The sequence below is a fragment of the Passer domesticus genome, chromosome 1 (genome assembly GCF_036417665.1).
Source record: "Passer domesticus isolate bPasDom1 chromosome 1, bPasDom1.hap1, whole genome shotgun sequence".
NCBI classification, from domain to species: domain Eukaryota; kingdom Metazoa; phylum Chordata; class Aves; order Passeriformes; family Passeridae; genus Passer; species Passer domesticus.
Genome location: NC_087474.1, coordinates 158,922,436 through 158,936,868, shown reverse-complemented (window position 1 = coordinate 158,936,868; position 14,433 = coordinate 158,922,436). Strand labels below are relative to the sequence as shown.

Here is a 14,433-nt window from a genome sequence, read left to right as displayed (position 1 = left end):
GGGTCTTACATAAGATGAATAACCCTGGCTTGTCTCCTAAGATTTCCATAGAAATCGATTGGCCCTTTAATTTTTCAAGAGCTTTGAGCTGATGAATATTGAGTTTTGCTGATGACCACTGAGTTTTTATAATTAGTCTCAGTTGCCAAACTCCAACCAAGCATTCAAGACATTGAAAAAGACTTTGTCCTCCGACCACTTAAAATTCTTGCCATATGGACCATGCTCTTAAAGAGCGGCACAAAAAATATCATTTTTATAAACTGTGCCCTGAGTGGAAAAAAAAGTATTATTTTTTTCATAGCTGTTTTCAGTTGTAACAGTTGCCACTACCCTATTTCCATTATTTGCTTCCAAGTTATTAAGACTGCTATTTAGTTAATTTGGGATATTTTTTTTGTTTGTTTGAATACAAACAGGTGTATCTGCAGTAGGGCATTCACTGATTTCTACATGGGCTCAAGAATAATGACCCTGAGTGGCATTATTATATTGAAAAACTCTTTTAACACAAATCAGCTCTACATTCTCAAGGATAAATATACCAGCCAGTTCCCCAAAAAGGTTGTGAGGAGAATGAAATTCAAAAAAGAATTAGCTTGTGAGCAGTTCAGGGGTTATAGGAGGAGGATTCATATAAAGAATGTTCGATAGACTGCCATGTCCTTCTCCTCTTGGGAAGTGTTTGTGCATCACTTTCAAGAAATAAATGGCATTTTGTGTAGAAATGCTTTAGCAAAATCGGTTTCCTTTTGATGTATGTGAAATCATAATCTTGTAGGGGTCTTTTCTGTGATTCAGCTGCTCCATGTGACATTCAGCTCTTTTTATGTATCTGGCTTGCAGAAGGAAATGCATGTATCTATTCCACTAAGAATGGATGTTTTAGCAGGTGTCAGGTCATAAAATCACTTTATACCACTTCTTGGAGCAGTTTATGATCACTGGATATTGTATCTCTGGTCCATGATATGGGGCATTGCCATATTGATTAAATGCCTTAGGCTGTTGCAGGAGAAAAAAATAAGGATATTTAATCAATAGACCTGTGCTTTAGTTACTGTTCCTGTCAGGGTGGAACAGAAATAGCTCAAGAATGGGGCAGCTTCTCAGACAATCTGAGGGAGTTAAAGTTTGAAGAAAGCTAAATAATGCCTTTGCAGACCTGTGAGGGAAGATAATCAACTTAGCAATTGCAAGAGCAGAGATTGAGTTACCAGATCAATCTTGCTTAAGGGTTCAAAAGGGCTGAGAAAGGGACTTTGGGACTTAGAAGGGAGCCCCAATGAAACAGTGGCCTAAACATGAGTGGAATAAATTCTCCTGGTTGCCAGTGATGTGTCCTGATGCTGAATGTTGCATGTGTGAGGATTAATTACTGCTCAGCTAAAGCATCTCCTTCAGTGGGAGACTTCAGGGACAAGTCTCTCTGTGTCTGTGATACAGTAAAAAGGAAGAATAAGTTTTCCCAAGATTCCCTAACACTGATATTGAATCTCATGGTTGTGGTGTTTTCCTTGCCACTTTTTTACCTGTTATTGCATTACTTTAACTTCAGACCTATATCTTTAGAAATAATCCTTTGAGTACTCTAAAGTTGCCATTCCACCCAGCAGAAATCCAGGACAGGTGAGTCCCCTGAGGATGTAGGAGAAGGATTTAATTCTGCACTGAATGGTCAAAAATAGGCACCTCTTTCTGCCACGTTTCAAAAGGGATATGGAAAAATCCCCAGTTGAAAAGAATAGCATGTATGAAAAAACTAGAAGTGTGTATAGATTATCAGAATGAAGACTTAGAGCAAAGTTTATTGCACTGTACAGCTACTGTGCTTGCAGGAGAATGCTGAGCATTCAGGGCTCTGAAATGTTGCAGAGAGAAAACACAACAAGAATCAATGCCTAGAAGCTGGAGCCAGGCACTTTATACTTTACTTCATTATTTCTAACAGAAAGGGTAATAGAAAACTGGTGGAGATTACTAAAAGAGGAGAAGGTTTTTCATCTTCTGCAGCATTGCAATCCACTCTGCTTGCCTTGCTCAGTGCTGGCTTTTTCTCTGAGGGAATTATTTGTACCTGATGCTTGTGAAACACTGTCACAGGGAGAGTGGCAGCCTCAGACAAGCCCTGCCTTGGACTCAAATTTTCACATCACTTTAAGGAATCACTCTGGCCCACAAGTTTTAATGATGACAAATCGGATCTATTTGTAAAAAATAATTATTTATTAGATAGATAAGGGATAATGGAAGAAAGATCATAATCAGAGTTACTTACTGCACAGTATAAACTAAAAGAACTACTGGTAGATTACAGCATAGCATAAAACAGTGCACTATATCAAGGTACCTATAATAAAGGCAGCAAAAAAATAGTATTGATTAGGAGTCAAATGTAACTCACCAAAAAATTATGGTCATGTACAAATTCCTTCACTCTGCCCCTGGAAGTAACCACAAAGCAATGTCCCCCACTCAGAGAAAAAGCTCCATGTATTTCTAGGGAAATGTACAGAAGATTTCTATTTTGTAAAAATTTGGTGTGGCTTTTACAGTTGTAAAGAGAGTGTCTGTCAGTCAGAAATCCAGCTTAATTTGCCAGATCTCACTTCAAAAGCCAAATGTTTATTTTCAGCTGGGGGATAACAGACCAGTGGTTACCTCTGGGCACTAAAATAACTCCCTACAAGACAGCTTGTCCTGACTGAGTTATCTGGCTGGATAACAATCAACAGCTAAGGTTTTGTGGGGGGTGAGACGCCCTGCCACAGCCTGAATTAATGAAGGTGACATAATTGCTCTCCTGATTCCTGTGGGAACTCATGGGATAAACCCCCTATCTTTGCTGCCTGCCTTTTTCCACTTTAGCAGAGAGGAAGAGAGGGATTGGCTCTGCAGCAGGGCTCTGGAGCTGGGTACACTGAGTCATTGCTGCTCGGGGTGGAAAGGACTGCTCTATGTATTCAAGAACAAATACAGCTTGACAGCCTACAAGCTGTTAAGACAACCTGACCTTTGTGTGTCTACTCCAAGAACAGTAAGTTCAATTAGCTGTAATGCTTCCAGGTCCTGTACCACCATTAGGAAATGCCTTATTCAGCTAAAGCTGTGAATTTTTTTTCTTTTAATTTTTTTTTTTTCTGGTCAGTATAAAAAGCATTAAAGAAACCATTGTAAGTACTGCCAGCAATAAGGGGAAGAGTCTCATATTCAGCAAGGTCTAAAAAATTAATTAGCTTTATTCCTTAAATACAAAATAAATACATTCTGTCACAGCCAAAAGCTTCAGGGCTGAGTTTTAGCCAGTTGGGTTCAAGCCAAGATGACAGCCCTGGCAGCTGTTGGAAACATTTTGGAGTAGAGTTTGGGCTGGTCCCTGTCAGTTTAGAGATCAGCTGAAATCACCAAGCCCTTCTACAAAGACAAAAAGAGTGTTTATAAAAAAGGCCAATACACAGGACAGTGGAGAGTGAATCTATTCATGGTGTCAGTAATTCAAATGCCCTCAGATGTCATTTAATTGCCTCAGTTTCCCCCTTCTGAAGGAGTGTTGTGCTCCCTGGTGATTTTTTTTTTGTGTTGTAAGTGGTTAAGTGAGTTCTTTGACATTACCACAGCATTTCCAGAAGTTTCCAGTATCTGGGGGACAAGAAGAAAAGATAAAGTGTTGATTTTTGTTGGAGCAGAATGTAGAACTACAGTGAAAACAAAATTGTTTTATATGAGGTTTTGAGGGATTGTCAGATGAATTTGCATAGATATTGGAGTTCTGAGGCTTCCTGGAGTGAGAATCCATGGAAAGCTCCCTATGATTTTGATGCAGGATGTTTTTGAGATTCCTGGGAGCTATGTACCATTGAGGAGCTGGAGGAACAACAGTATTTACCTGCTGTCCACATCACACCATACAAGAAATGCTCCTTTTCTCTCTGTTTCTTACACAGCATTATATGTTAGTGCCTCTGAAACTAATCTGGACCTCCACCACGGCAGATGCATCATAAAAGAAAATCTCCTCCTGGGGGAACCCACAGTTTAAATAGACTCTCCTGGGCATAGATCACCAAGGAATGATCCTGCAAAACTTTTCGTGCTGCTTGTGATATTTCAGTGGCTTCAAGACACCCCGAATTAAATCTCCTGTTTCATGTGAGATACAGGAACAGGACGAACTCACCCTGGGGCCTTTTGGATCAGCTGAAGGCCCTGTGGAATGCCCCAAAATTTTCAAATGGTGCTGGGCTCTGAGACATCTGAACTGAGGCTCCAAAATCCTGCTTCTTTTCCTCTTGCTCCTGCCCAAGGAGCTGCCTACAGAGATTTGTGCTCTTCCCTGCCACCTAACAAACACCTCACTAAGGAATCACCTTGCCCTGATGCTCTGGTGTCCCACTTTTAATGGCATAGATAGTTACTTTCTCATGTACTACATTCCAGAGGTTTTGAATTGCTTTCCCTGTGTCCATCAGACATTTCTCAATGCTTATTTTTCTTCAGCTGGCACCCAAACACCTTTTGAAGTCCTGGCTTAGGCTGGCATCATAACTTCTCAGTAGGGGAAAGAAAAGAGACATTAATCCAGTTTTAAGTGCTGTTCCTCTGTCTCTCTGCATTGATTTGTGTGGAACTGTCCTTTTAACTCTCTTTTCTGTCTGACTTCTCATTGCCTTCTGATGAGAGCCAGTCCAAAAGTGCAGGGTTGGATTTACATCGATTATTCCCTTTGTTGTCTTTCTGTGACCCTTTCTGAACTATGAACTCAGAGCTGTGGCTTGGTCATGAAGGGCTTTTATTCCTATCACACTGACTATAAATATGGATTAACAGCTGAATGTGACAGGCATCTGAGCTTGTTTCTCTGAACAAGTAAAAAACCCTTTTCACCCTGCATTAAACTGCAGTTTGTTCCTAAGAGAGAAGCACATTGGAGAAACCAACAGCAACATCAAACTCTGCATTTAGAGTCTTTGGGATGAGAGAGACCAGCAAAAAATGCACGTGCCTTGATACCATTAGGCATTGTAAAGTTAATCTTTACAAAGAACAATCTTTACAAAAGAGCAATTTTAATTAGGTTTGTTTTCTTAGTAAGTACCTTGCTCATCTGTTTAATACATTTTTGGAAGATACACAAAGTGTTAATTTATCTATTAGTCTTTGCTTTGGAACACAAATAGTAAGTACTAATGATGTGTGCCTAAATGCAATTACAGCTAATATATCAAGGACCAGTTTTCTCAGGTTTTATATATCTGCTATTTTCCCTAGATTTTTTTTGTCTTTTTTTCCTTTTTCTTTGCTTGTCTCCTCACATGTGTATTCTCTGGCTACACCAGAAATCTTTGGAAATTTCCTCTTTGAATAAAATACATCTTTCCATATACCAGCAACAAATCCAGATACAGCACGTAGTACCAGTTCTCAGCAGTTGCTAGAGCAAGTTATCAGGTTATAAAAAAAAACCCCAGCCTTTATCTACTCTTCTTAGCAGTAAAATAATTCATCTGTGTCATTTAGTAAATCTTTGGAAGACCAGCAGGATGCAGTCGGGATTGTATTGTATGACCTTCATCAGTAAACAAAACAAAACAAAACAAACAAACAAAAAAAACCAACCAAACCAAAAAAAAGTGTATTTCTTTGCTATTAACTGGTTTTGAATACAGATTGTCAGTGAATTTTTTAAGGGAGGTGGAAAAAAAATTTAGATAATTACATTTTTGTTTCACAATTGAGTACCCAGCCCAGCTTTTATTCCTTTTGACCTTTAGAAGTGATACATCATCACACAAGGGTCTGAGCCAGGGTCATGGATCCGTGTGACCATCACTCTTTGGAGAGGTTTGAATCCAAAATTTTTCCTGCCTCCATAAAGCATCAGAATCATATTATTGATTTAAACTCAGTCAGGCTCCAAGACAATGAAAAATAAATGCAGGTATAAACACAGTGTTTTGACAACTACTGTTTTCCATTATTGTCTTTTACATCATGTGAAATGCATGATGTGATCAGCTGGTCCATCTGCACATAACCACAGGCTGTTTGGAGAGGCATGCCAGGAAAACCCCGGTCATTTCCACCAGCTCCTCTTCATCTGGGCTCCACTGCTGGGAGAATTATTTTCTGTGGCCATCACAAGGGCTGTTGGACTGGTGCCACCACATCCAGCGTGCTCCTGCCAGTGGGGACAGACTGTGGAGCTGTGGTGAGGTTGTTGCTACTGCTGGAGCTCCTCCTTTCTGCTCAAAGCCCTGTGCATCCCCCAGGCTGACCCCACTGAGAGTTCCACTGCCTCTCTTTCCCTCTGGATTCCACAATATTGATGGCAGAAAAACAGGAGAGAGATTGAAAGACCTGAAAAGTATCAAGTGGTCAAGGCCATGGATGGTGGATGCCATTATCACAGGGGCACGGTGCTTTTGAAAAGCAATGATCATGGAAACATGGAATTGTTTAGGTTGGAAAAGGTCCTGAAGATCACTGAGTCCCACTGTTAGCCCATCACTGCCAATGTACCAGGTGCCACATCTAAATGTCTTTTAAATGCCTCCAGCAATGGTGACTCCACCACTGCTCTGGGCACACTCTTCTAATGCTGGGCCATCTTTTCTGTGGTAATTTTTTTCCAAATATTTTTTTTTTTCCTAACATAGTTTTTTTTTCCCAATCTAAACCTCCACTGGTGCAACTTGAGGCAGTTTTCTCTTGCCCTGTTGCTGCACAGGAAAAGAGACCAACCTCTACCTGGCTACAGCCTCCTGTCAAGAGAGGCTCCTATCACTTTCATAGAAAGTGAATTTAGAAATTATTTCAGCAATTCCTTCTGGTCTGTGCTGAGGGAAGTGAAAATTTAAATATACCATAAATAGTGTATCTACACTATAGAATACAGACATATAAAATGCCCACTTGTATTTTGATCAGTTGGTAACAGTTATGCTTTAAAAATACATAAGTAACATATGGTGATTATGGCAATGTTGATTTAATGACGCTTTAATTGAAGTGATTTGCTGTACTGTGAAGAGAAAGGGTAACAAGCAAGATCAAATGAGCACAAAGGGAAACAAAACCAGAGCTCCTGAATGTCTGTATTTTACCAGTACAGCTAGAGACACCAGAAGAGTTTTAAAAGACAGCTTTAATTTTCAAGGAAAAATAAGTCTAGGATTTTCAACTTTTCAAATAGATTTAAGCAAATGAAGAAGCACGTCAGATTTGACATCCTCGCCCCTGCGCCTTCACACTTAATGAAGTGTCACTAAAGTCTATAAGATAAAGCAATATTTAATCCAATATCTGAAGCTTCCTCCCTTGGACTGTGTTTTCAGCTGCAAAACTTGGCAAAGCCCCAGCCTGTGGCACTACATCAACTTCCACCTCTTGCCAGTCTTGTCCTTTGTGACGTGGACTCTGATGGATTTTACTGAAATGCATTAGTTTTCATCTCACTCGTTTTTTTGGCAGACTGATGGAGCTATAGCAAGGGTGGATGTCGTGGTGCTCTGCCTCGTGCATCAACAACAACACAGCAATTTAATACTTTTCTATAATCTCTGTGAATGATGAGGATGAGCAAAGGAGAAAGGACGGACATCTTGATAATCAAATCCCCGGTGAAGTTTGAAACATTGGCTCTCAGAAACAAACTTTTGGCATGCACACTGATGGAATTCACACTAGAAGAGAGAGAGAAATGTGGAAAGTAAAATGATTAATATTCACAGTCACTTTTCTGATCGCAACAGCAATAAGAGAGCGAGAGAAAACTACTAAAAATAACTTTCTGCATAGAAAATCAGTCTAAGCAGAGCCAGATATGTGATGCATTGCTTTTTCAGACACACTGAACAGGCACTTTAGTCCATCAGGTGTGGAATGAATCTCTTAGCACTTTGACATGACCACAGTTCAGTCTGTGTAGCAGTAACCAATTAGTCCTCTAAAGCATCCCCATTTTGTAAAAGGGAAAAGAGAATAATCACAGAATCATGGAATCATAGAAGGACTTGGGTTGGAAGGGACTTTAAAGACCTTCTCATTTCAACTCCCCCTGCCATGGGCAGGGACACCTTCCATGAGACCAGGGGGCTCCAAGCTCCTTCCAGCCTGGGCTTGAACACTTCCAGGGATGGAGCAGCCACAGCTTCTCTGGGCAACATTTGCAGTTTCTCACCACCCTCTGAGTAAAGAATTTCTTTCTACTATCTTATCTAAATCTCTCCTCTTTTAGTTTAAAGCTGTGCCCCCTGATATCACTGTCTGCCTGTTTAAAAAGCTGATCTCTGTACTTCATAAAAGTCCTTCAAGTATTGGAGGGTGGCAGCGAGGTCTCCCCAGAGACTTCTCTTCTCCAGCTGAACATCCCCACACACTAAAAATCATCACCCCCCTTTTGTCTGACTGTAAATAAGCAAGGTATAAAAGATTTCTCGATTCTAACACCGAGTTTGATCTCATAGTCCCAGAATAGTAAATATTAACTTTGGACCATCAAGAAATGAAATCCCAAAACAACAACACATTGTTTATTCTCATATTTAATGCTGCCAGGTGTTGGGAAAATCAGAGCTTTTTCCAAACCTTTTCATTCATGGGATACCTCAGGCAGGATGTTATTCCTGTATAACAATTAGCTGTGTTATCCTACAGTAATTCTCTAGGGAATAATGGCAAAGAAAACATCCTCAGAGAGGTGAGAAGAAGTTCAGCCTTTCATCAGTCCTTTGAGAAATGACCACAGGAGTTTGTTTTCCTGTTTTCCACTGAATGAAACTCCCTCCACAATTCCACAGAATTCACTGGCTAGAGGTCCTTTAATCCCCGTGGCCAAGCAAGGTTTCAAAGGGATGAGGTCAGATGGAAAGTCCTCTCTCCAAATTTATTTTCCAACAGTTTGGCTTTGGATTTGAATTTTTAGAAACCAAGTTGGTTCTTTTTCTTTTAAACCTCCCTTCTCCTTTCCACTTTATCTGCAGACTTGTTGTTTTCAAGTGTGTGCCATTTGTAGCTCTTTGCATATGTGTGTCCTCTCTGCTCTGCATAAATTTACAATCATTCAGCTGATTTCTATCAAGTTGGCCAAAGCAGAAATCGTCAGTTTTACATTCCTACAAAATTTTGGATAAACCTCTACCCAGGTAGAGGAGAAATACTATTAATAACTCCATTAGGGGAATGGGTAAAGGTTCATTCCCTGCTAGATGTGAAATACCCTACACAACAGAAGGCTTGAGAAAACAACTTTGGTAGTGTTGTTCACAGCTCTCTCAGTTATTAAATTTTGAAGTAAACTTCAAAAAGATCCACCACTACTATAAAAGAGAGCATGGAACAAATGGACTGTCCATGTTTGTGGTGCTCTGAGATAAAAACCCAACAGGATCTGTAGTGAAGATTATGTTTTTTATTAGACTGATCCAGAAAAGACAAAACCAGATATTCTCTTGGGAGTACAGACCTTGGAGTGGCCTGAAGAATGGCTCATGTGCCTCAAAGTTTTCTGCCTCTTCCCTCAATTATTTCCTCTCTCTAATAAAATATTTATTCTCCTCCTACAAAGCTTTTTTGACTGACATGACACTGATCTAAATTAACTGCAACTCCTCCATGGCAGCAGGATTGGAGCTATGTGATCTCTAAGGTCCCTTCCTACCAGACCATTCTCTGATTCAATGATATTATGAAGAAACTGTGACCAGACAAGTAAAGTTTTTAAAAAATAATAATGATGAGAAAAAAAATTATTTAATTATTAGAGAATCAAGCCCTGAAAATCTGTTTGTCAGGGGCTTTTATAATGTTTAAATCTCAAATTACAATGATGTTGCACGCAGCATGGACAGACACAGACAGGTTTTAGCTACAAGAATATTCAATTTTACGGCTATAATTTTCCCCCTCACTTGCAAAAAGTCCTGTGCCCTCTGACTGAGCACACACACAAATCAAAACCACACAAATGAGGAGGTGGCTGCCGTGGTTATGTGTAGGTACCAAGAGATTTTCCATTTAATAGAGCCCAACACCTGGCTATTTAATAGAGGTCACCAGCTAAATCAGTTAGAAACGGCTTAGGCAGGCATGTGGAAGCAAGGCTAAATTAGAAATAACTGAATCCTAGCTTTGGCCACAAATGTGTGGAAAATGAAACTAAATTAAGTTGCTTCAGCCCTTTCACTGGCACAAACTGATATAAATTGGTTTCATTAAAAACCCCTAATATATTTTAAGGCTGCAGTCCTAACCTATTACGTTTTGTGTGGTTGCCGAGAGCAAGTAGCTTAGTGGCATTTTATGTAGCAAATGAACAGGGGACAAATAGAATTTTATTGCTTTGTAAATGAAAAGGCTGGGAAGTTTTGGAATAAAATTGATTTTCACATCTGGAAAAGTTTGCCTTATCATTAGCACTGTGCTTGCTCTCCCTCTCTTACTCGACTTATTTTTCACTCCATTGTTTTCCACTTATTTTGCAAGGCAGCCGTGTAATTTCCATTCTCATTCATTCATGTTTCCAAATTGTGTTTTTCTTTTCTGAGCTCAGTGTTTGAAAATGTTTGCACAGGGGCTGCTCAGCTGAACTGTTCCTTGGATGCAGTGGGATGCATGTTGGTCTCTGCCTTTTTTCATCTCAGACCTCTGGGGATAATGTTGGCAAAAGTGGTTTTGGAGCATTTTCAGAAATACTGATTGTGTTTAATGTAGTTTTTATAAACTCCAGGATCACTGGTCTTCCTAACTTTTCTGTGTGTCATGAGGAAAATGCACCCATGGTATGACACAGCATTATATGGAAATACAGCAACAAACACAGCACCTGAACTACTATGGGAACACCACAAATATTTGGAAGTGTTTATTAGCTCAGGTTATGCACCTCCTTGCAGCTTTTGAATAGCTGTGTGCCTTGGCATCTGTTCACAGACTGACTTCTGCCACCTACATGAGACACTCTTCAGAATCTTATCTGAAGATCACTGTTTTCCCCATATTTAATCCCTGTTTAGAAACCACAGGTGCTCTGTTTGGCAGTGGCAATTTGGTTCAATATAGAATAGTGTATCACTGTGCCAAGCTGTATTTTTTTTAAATTGGAAGTGCCAGTTTAGAAAGGAAAGGGCTAAAGCTCCATTTCACATATCCCATCATTTGCAACCTGTTCTCTGTGCCACAGGATGATGCCGTTTCCCGTCCCACAACACAGAGAGAGCCCAAGGTTGCTGGATGTGTCTCACACTTCTTTCCATAGAACCATAGAATTGTTTAGGTTGGAAAAGTCTTCTGAAATCATCAGCTGCAACTGTCAACCCAACATCATCATCGTGTTCACCACTAAACCATGTCCTCAAGTGCCAGAGTCACACATTTTTTAAACACTTCCAGGAGTGGTAGATTAAATATTAGGAAGAAAGGCTTCCCTGGGAGGGTGGTGAGGACCTGGAACAAATTGCCCAGAGAAGCTGTGGCTGCCCCATGCCTGGAATTTTTCAAGGCTAGGTTGTATCTTGGTTTTAGCAACCTAGTGTAAAAGAAAGTGTCCCAGATCTTGGCAGGAGCGTTGGAAATAGATGATCTTGAAGGCTCCTTCCACCCAAACTATTCTATGATTCTGTGATTTTATCCTTGAACATTATCCTCTGTTCTGCAAACAGAAATGTTTGCAGGAGCCTGTACTGCCCCTGCTCACTGCACTTACTTTCATTAATTAATTTCTTATTAAAAGGCACAAATTCTTCACTTAATCACAAAAAAAAAATTCTTATCACAACAGTCAGCTGTGAGTTTGGGTTAGTGATTACAGAGTATCTTTGGTTTATTATGGCCCTCTAGATAGATTAAAACCTGGAATCTTCCTCACCTTCCCTTTTGCTTTCATTTGCTAAGTCCCACTAGGCACAGACAATTTTTCTAGTGAAGATCTGCTTCTCATAAGTTTTGCCTCCAGTGATGTCAGCTGGTCACCTTTTCCTGGCACTGAATGCAATTTAGAGTGAATAAATTCAGTAAGATTCTTTGCCAAGAATTACTCAGCTCTTCATGCCGAAATATTAATCGATAACGCCTCTTAAAATTTCTCTTCACTCCAATCACTTTTATAGCATTGCAATTTACTGCATGGAAAGCAGGGTAGTAAAAGATAGAAAAACCAGCTGTTAAGTCACATTATTATTAATATTTATCTGTCATTTACAGAGCCCCAAAAGGTGTTCACAGCACTTTTGTGTTGCTCAGCAAGCCAGACAACACAACAGCTTTCCCAAGGACTGCAGCTGTAAATATGTAAATACAGGACAAAGAGATGTTCTAATCAGAGAAATGTCTTCAAACAATCCCATGGAACTTTCAGCCCAGAATGTCCTGATAAACTTTTTTGGGCTTTTAAAATGGGGATGGGAGAGCACATGAAAATTTTTAGGAACACAATTCTCAATATCAGACTTCAAGCAAAGGAAAATTCATTTAACCATGAAAAAAGAAGACGAAGTTATGTAGAGGTATGTGTAGGACAGAGGACTCTGATTTAGAGCCAGAAGATATTTTATAGTGGTTTGGTTTGGTTCTGTTTCTCCCTTGGAAATTTTCCAATATTTAATTTTTTATCCCAAATTTGCTCTGGAGTAAATCTAAATATTTATGGGTTTTCTTCCTATTTTACTGCAATGAATAGACCAGTTTGGCAAAAACTCTTTTCTCAACACCAGAATGCTGAAGAGACCCATGCTCAGAACATTCTTACACAGATTCAGGTCACCCAGGGTCTTGTTCTTTCTTCCCATTTCTGTGTATCCCAAGAGAAGAGCCTGATCATTAGAGCTGGTGTTACTCCAGGGAGAGGTTTTGGTAAAGAATTAAATACTCTCTTTTGGTAAAGAATTAAATTACTCTTTACTTAATAAAGAATTAATTACATACTTACTGGTGATAGATAGAATCTCCCTCAGCCTCAGAGCTGCACTGCTGCAAAATGTTGGAGAGGAAGACAAAACAGCTCTCCCAGAACAGCCTCAAGCTGCTGGTAAGAAATTCATGGGGTGCCTTCAGTTCAAGGCTCGGGGCTGGACTGAGGACAGGGGTATTTATAGCACATTCCTCAGGGGCCTTTGTTTTATTGAAACCTTTTCCTCGTGTTTCTCTGTTAGGTCATGGTGCAGGACAACCACACATTCTTGAGCTTCAGAGAAGCTCAGCAGAGGCTGAATCAGTTACAGACCCTTCAGGATGATATTAAATGTGGTGATGGGTGTGCACTGAAGAAGATTGAGGGGGAGAGGTAGAAGGTAGAGGGAAAACAGAGCATGGTGGCATATTTTAAAATGTCACCTTGAGGAACGTCACAGAATCATAGAATTGTAGTCATAAAATGGTTTGTGTTGGAAGGGACCTTTTAAGATCATCTCATTCCAAACCCCTGTGATAGGCAGGGACATTTTCCACTATCCCACTTTGCTCCAAGCTCCATCCAAGCTGGCCTTGAACACTTCCAAGTATGGGGAGTCCAGAACCTCTCTGGACAGGTCCTCTTTGTGGGAAATGAATTTGTAGAGAATTTTCAGAGCCTGACAGAAAGCTCACATAGAATGTATCTGTATGTAAATGTTGAGATAAGAAATGTTGACTTAGAAATGCTATAGAATAAGATAGGTACTGTTAAGAGAAAAATAGAACTAGAAACAAGTTTCAAAAGATAGGTTTGCAAATAAGACTAGATACTTTAGAGAAATAGAACTATAAAAGATACATTGTAGTAAGAGTTACAAAGGGTGATTTTAGATTATTAGCTTTAAGACATTTACAGTATGGTGTAGCAAAAGCTGATTGGCTAAGAAACACTTGTATTGTAATTAAGGAATAATTAGCTTTCTGGTTGTAATATACCATCTGCATTATCTCACCCTCACGTGAGACTGCAAATAGAATAAAAGTTTTTAAAACACCTTTCAATTACCTCATCTCTAAATCAAAAACCAGCTTAACCCAACACTCTTGATTGGCCTATCTGTGGAATCAATGTGGGACTGTGCTCCTCAGCCCCATTCCCTACTGAACTTGAATTAATAAACAGGGAGAATACTCACAGTATTTCATCCCACATCCTGCCCCATAACTGAGAGAATTGCACTCAGTCCTGGAAGAGCTGTGTGATTCAGCATAGGGCAATTCTGGTCTGAAGCAAGATCAGAGTTCAGGCTTCATTGGTTTTCAGACATTCAAAACAGCACAAATGTGTTTTTATAACCAAGGTTCCAAATAGTGATAATTACAGTGATTATGCAGAGAATGTCTTGTTTTCATGTTTTATAAATCTCTTATTCCTTCACCATTGTGAGTGGACAGGAGGGTTGTCTTTTCTCTGATTAAAAAATAGAAGAATAGAATCTCATTAGTTACTATCTGTGAGCAGCAGGAGGAAAGCAATGTCAGTGCAGT

General features: G+C 39.7%; 1 protein-coding gene and 1 long non-coding RNA gene across 12 annotated transcripts in view; one reads left to right on the top strand and one right to left on the bottom strand.

The window, feature by feature from the left end:
* The window catches only part of TSNARE1 (t-SNARE domain containing 1), a 448,830-nt gene that overhangs the window by 303,076 nt on the left and 131,321 nt on the right, over positions 1-14,433 (top strand). The gene's annotated exons all lie outside the window — the stretch shown is intronic.
* On the bottom strand, positions 7,077-13,294 carry LOC135286019 (uncharacterized). Its single transcript, XR_010350585.1, has 2 exons — positions 12,923-13,294; positions 7,077-7,682 (listed from the first exon to the last, which is right to left on the bottom strand). It is a non-coding gene; the product is annotated as an uncharacterized LOC135286019 (long non-coding RNA).